The following is a 6,005-nucleotide window of genomic DNA, read 5'->3' as shown; positions in this document are numbered from 1 at the left end:
GAGAGACTGGCCCAAGTGTCACACCCAGCAGGGGAGGGGACTAATAGGGTTCAGTTAGTCGATTCCTATTCCACAGACTGCTTCTGGGTATGAAATGTTATTTAATGCTAAAACAAGCCGGGTAACTTACATGTTTCATATAATTTATAGTGCAAAGTTTCTCTGCTAGTCCTTTTCTAGTAATAGATAATGTTGTCACTATGGTACTTTAAAAAAAAAAAAAAAGGGAAAACAGCAGTTTGGAAATCTGGTGCACATAGCTATCAACTCCAAAATGCAGTAGTACTTAGTCATTTCACCAAGATATAAATTGCTCTCATTAAAAAAGGTGGAAAAAAACCCCTTTATCTGGTATGAAGTATGAGAAACCACTTAACCCTTAGCACTAGGACTAGCTTGGTACAGAGAATTGGTTTTACTAAGTCTAAGAAGCACCCCTTGGTTCTGTTTTACAATCTCTAAAACATACAAGAATTAAGTAGAAAATCTTTTGAATGAATAATTGTTTAAAGGGGAAGAGGTTAAATACCATATTTTTTTAAAAATCACCAATGTCTTTATTAGTTACAAATAAGGCTTAGATTACTAACACCAAAAGATTTACATTTTACTATTTAAGTTAATTATGCTCTGGTTCAAGCAGGAATTATTTCGGGGATGTTCTGTGGTCTATGTTATTCAGGAGGTCAGACTAGATGATCACAAAGATCCCTTCTGGCTTTGTAATGTAGGAATCTATAGTTATTTGTTCTTTGGGTTTCTCTTTGCTCAGACAGAGAAAACAGATCAGTCAGTAAAGCTGTTGGAACAGCAAAAATATAGATAAAAGAACAAAGTTTGAGGTTCAGAAAGATTTGAGGGGGTAATATACCAGTTCAAGAGTATTCAGACAGCCACTGGAGTATTTGTGAAACTGTTTGCCAGTCCTGAAAGTTTTATGGATTTTAGTGCAAACTTTTATTTGGATGAAAATTCAACCCAGGAAGTTCCCTACTTGTGAGTTGCTAGTCACTCTGCTCCTGTTTTCAGTCCACCAATAAGGGTGCAACAATAACAACATGTGACAGTTGTTGACTAACCTATAGGCTGAAAATGACAAACCACACATTTAAAGAAAGTCTGGATCAACTCACCAATGTTGCTAACATCAGCCCTGACTATACAATTAGATCTGTATGGATGCACCACTGCTCCTGCATGAAGCCCTATTGCAGGATTTGAAACAAGTGGTTTGAATATCTCTGTTACTTCAGTTTATATTTTGATACCAGTCCATTATATTTCCAGGATCTCCTGCTTTATAACAATTCTGCAATGTCTGGCTTGCAATCACATCAAAGGAATGGGGTTTTCCTGTTGCCATATGTAATGTTTTAAACACACACGCACAAAAATTTTTGTTGGTCTTTGATTTGGAAAAAAAACCTTCTTGTTGTTTTTCTTTTATTCAAAATGTGCATTTTGGACCAAATTAACACGCCTGAGTGCCCCTTTAAACTATCTGTTTGGGGGAAAGTGGAGTTAGGCTTAGTACTTTATTTGAACCACAGAAATTGTAACACTGATGAAAGATCAGTACTATCACATGGCACTTGAATGAGCCGTCAGCATTTGGCTGACCAAGAGCAGAATATGTCTTAACCAAATAATGCCCACTTAAAAAAACTAGATGATTCCTCTTACTCTGCACAGCGTAGCAGCTGTTCAAGTTGAGCTCCTCAGACGTAAAGGCCTTGATCCAGCAAAACACTTAACTCCGTGCTGAGCTTTAACCTTTAACTCTTAACCCCGTGTTGGATATGGGCCTAAAACTGAGCATGCTTTTAAGCCCTTTACAGAATAAAGACCAAAGCAGCAGAATCAGCAAGAAAATAGAAAAGCTCTTATTGCTCTGCAGAGTGCTTTTTCACTAATATAATACACCTCTACCTCGATAGAATGCAACCTGATATAACACGAATTTGGATATAATGCGGTAAAGCAGCGCTCTGGGGGGCGGGGCTGCACGCTCTGGCGGATCCGCCCATCAGGCTCCGACACGCGGCTCTGAGTGGCATGTTAAGGGTGTCGGGCCGGGGCTGAGGGGTTGGATAAGGGGCAGAGGGTCTCGGGGGGTGGTCAGGGGACGGGAGGGTTGGATGGTTCTGAGGTTCTGGGGGCGGTGCGATCAGGGGATGGGGGCATTGGATAGGCGGTGGGAGTCCCAGGGGGCCTGTCATGGGGCGGGGGTGTGGATAGGGGTCAGGGCAGTCAGGGGACGGGGGCATTGGATAGGGCATGGGAGTTCTGAGGGGTCAGTCAGGGGGTGGGAAGTGACTATTAATAACGGAAATGCTCAAGGCCAAAGCAAGTTTGATATAACGCCGTTTCACCTATAACGCGGTAAGATTTTTTGGCTCTCAAGGACCGCGTTATATCGGGGTCGAGGTGTATATAATATTACATAGAAAGGTATTTCCATTAATATCCATTGCTTCTCTGCAAACTCTTTAAAGCTTTGAGGAAATCAAGCTTAAAAGCTGACCACTTTTAAAGTGCTGCTGATCAAGTCTGCAGAAATGATCGTAGTAAATAATGAATGTGGCATGTCACATCAAAGCAATAAAATCTTCAGGCTCTTCAGTTTTCAGATATCAGGAGGTCTGTCAGATTGTGCTTGTGGGAGGGGAAAAGTTGCTGTCTGGACACAACATCTCTGAGTGATGGAATTTTCTCAGAGGAATATCACCATCTGATTACAAGTCCATGGCTGTAACTATGCTGTAGGGTAGGCCTAATTTAGAGTAATCTTAGCCACCAACTGGGGACATGGAAAATTGACCCGTGGCCCTGGAACTGAAAACAAGTGGCGTAAAGAAAAGGGCATGTGGCTATAACAGAGTTAAACTTTAGTGTGGCATAGCTAGGTTGAACAAATTCATTCTTTTGTGGTCTGAATGACCGTCTGTTTCATTTTAATGGTGCAAAGAAGAGAAGTTGAACATTGTTGATTACCCACTGGTCATCATGGTGGGGAGAGGGGGAAAGTCAGGAACTACAGTGTTGCTGAAGGAAGCTGGGACCCCACTTTCCTAGTGAGAGAGAGGATTAAGAGTCATTCAGAGGCATGTTTAATTGCTCCAGTAAGGAAAGAATCAAAGAAAACCAGCATTATGAAATTGAGAGCAAAGTTCACTTTTTATTAAGCATATATTGTATGCGAATCTCTCACTTATTCTGAAATGAAGGCCATTTCTCCTTCTAATTCATACACTAAATACATCCAGTTACTATCTAAGTGTTTCCTCTAGCTAACGTCTCATTTTCAATATTTACAATCTTTGTGATTGCTAAATTCTTTCAAAGGGAAAAAAGCTATTGGTTATGATTTATTTATTAAAAGTGCCATTTATTGAATTTATTTGAAAAATATTGATCAGATTTGGTTAATTTAACCAGGGTTGAAATTTAAGGATTTTCCAATATTCTGCTGGTACATATTATTGTGAACCTACATATTAAATCACACACACACACACACAAATATGTGAAAAGAACATTATTTAGGTTGCAAAGTCAAGCACTTGCAAGTTAGTAAATGCCAGATTTACGATTGCTTATGCAAACCTTAATTCTGGCCCCTTCTGTGTCCAACCTGTGCATTGAATGAGAAACGTGCTTTAAAACAGGCGTTGTAACATTGAAACAAGAATTGTATCATAATGCATATGCACAAGGGCAAGCATAAATCTGGCATATCTTGACTTCCAACTGTTGGGCTTTGCAACCTTAATAAAGTTCTTGTAATGAAGGGGATTTTGCATATCATTTCCTAGATTTCTTTTGAAAAACAAACAAATATATATTTACGCTTACGCATAAAACCCCTCCCATTCATAAAGTCATCCCTAGGGTTAAAACCCTGAACTTTCAGCATGCACAGCTACTACTTGAGCTACAGCACTAACAAGGCTAGCTACCAGCAGGAGAAGGTTGTTTTCCTTGAGTGCAGCCTGTGTTGCTGGGGGCTGTCCGGGGGCAGCCCAGCCTGGTGCTCTCTCTTTTGTCCCACTCCTGGTGCTGGAAGAGCTCCTGGCCCACGTATTGCTCTCAGAGTGGGGATTAGCCACTGGCACCACTTGCTCTGCCTGTGGAGTGGTTGTGGAGAAACATGGCCTGTTTCTCTTTATCTCACCACCTGCCCCTCTGAAAGGAGGAGGGCAGATAGGCCATGGGACTTACAGGTAGCGGGAGCTTAGCCCAGCCAGTTTCCCGCTCCTGCTCTGGCAGCAGCATCCGCTGTTGAGTTGGGGATGGCCTTGAACTGGTTAGTGATAGTGGAAATTTCCTGTGGCAGGAGCACAAATGAGAGAAGGGAAATGGCAATTTGTAACGCTTTATGCAGCGGTCACTAGGCCAGCTCCCCCTATAGTCAGGGGAACATTTCTTTTGTGATCTCTTTCTGTACACACCAGTGTGTGATGTCTGGAAGGAGAGTGACACATCACTCATGTCACCTCTGTATTTAACTGATACACGATGGTTGAATAAGTGAGGTTCTACTGCACATTAAGGGCGTGATTCTGGAAGGACAGCACTTCAGCACGTGCTTGAAATCAATGAGGTTCAAGCATGTGCTTAACTTTAAGCACATGCTGAAGTCCTCTCCTGAATTCTGGCCTAACTCAGTATTGGATCTGCTTAAAGAGCTCTCCATATACACTGTGAGGGCAGCAGAGATAGGAACACGGATACATGAGCATGAAGTGAACTGCATGTTTCTGGGGGCAGGGGGGAGGGAAGTCACTTCTAATGTGATGTGAAATAAGGGCCTGATCCAGTGCCCACTAAATGGAAAGACTCCCACTGACTCTAGTGGGCTCTGGAGGCACCCTTTGTGAACAGTACAATATGCCAAACATTTTAAAGCCATGAACACAATCACTTTATCCTCCAATTGTTCTTCTGCAGCAGAGTGGAAGCTAGCTGCTTGGGAGAAAGTCAGCCTCTGTAGAAGATTTAATAAATGAGAGGCTGGATTGTTTGGAATGGAGACAGGAGATAGGATGGATGCCAGGAGTTCATTATGGAGCTTTCATGCAACATAGATTTATAAATTTTAAGGCCAAAAGGGAACAGTATGATCATCTAGTCTGATTTCCTGAATAACCCAGTCTAGGGGATTTCACCTGGTGATTTTTGTATCAAGCCCATAATGTCTGTTTGACAGAAGACATCTTTAAATGGAGACTGGATCTGGCAGTCAAGTGATAGAGAAGCCACCACATCCTTAGGTAAATTGTTCCAGAGGTTAATTAGCCTTGGTTAAAAAAGCAGCTCCTTATTTCCAGTCTGAATATGTCTTGTTTTGATTTACAACCATTGGATCTCATTTTGCCCTTTTCAGCTAGATTTAAGAGCCCTCTGCTCCAGAAATCTCTGTCAGAAATATCTTCTCCATGCAAGCTCTTGAAGACTGTGGTGATCAAATCGCATCTTAATCATCTCTTAGATAAACTAAATAGACTGAGCGCCTTAAGCCTCTCACTATAAGGCTTGTTTTCCAGCCTGGTGCTCCTTTCTGAACACTTGCCCATTTTTCAACGTTCTTTTTGATGTGTGGACACCAACAGGCACAGTATTCTAGTAATGGTCTCACCAGAGCTTTACAGACATTGCTCTTCATGGGAAGAGATGAGTTATGGAACTAAGGACAGAGCGGTGGAGGTTCTCCGATAGGGAAGTTAGTTTGAGATTTAATGATCAAGTTCCATTGAGCTTGGACAATGACCAAACCAACCACAAGGATACCAAGAAGGTGTGAGAAAAAATATCCAAACATATTAAAGAAAGTCTACAACCAGTCTGTGGCTAAACAGAAGGAGAGAATAGATGTACAGGAAGCAGCAAGGAAGGAGGAGGAAACGTTTAAGCGATGGCAGAAAGTGAGAACAGCGGAAAGTTATGAGGAATACAAGCTGGTAAAGAAAACTGTGAAAAGAGTAAGGGTGGAAGCTAAAGGTCAG

At 41.7% G+C, this 6,005-nt stretch overlaps 1 long non-coding RNA gene across 1 annotated transcript in view; it reads left to right on the top strand.

Annotated features, from left to right (window-relative positions):
* Positions 1-6,005, top strand: part of LOC144262524 (uncharacterized) — a 56,978-nt gene that overhangs the window by 7,609 nt on the left and 43,364 nt on the right. The window lies entirely within an intron of this gene.

This window comes from Eretmochelys imbricata, chromosome 3, assembly GCF_965152235.1.
Source record: "Eretmochelys imbricata isolate rEreImb1 chromosome 3, rEreImb1.hap1, whole genome shotgun sequence".
Classification (NCBI taxonomy): domain Eukaryota; kingdom Metazoa; phylum Chordata; order Testudines; family Cheloniidae; genus Eretmochelys; species Eretmochelys imbricata.
This window is presented reverse-complemented; position numbering and strand designations above follow the sequence as displayed.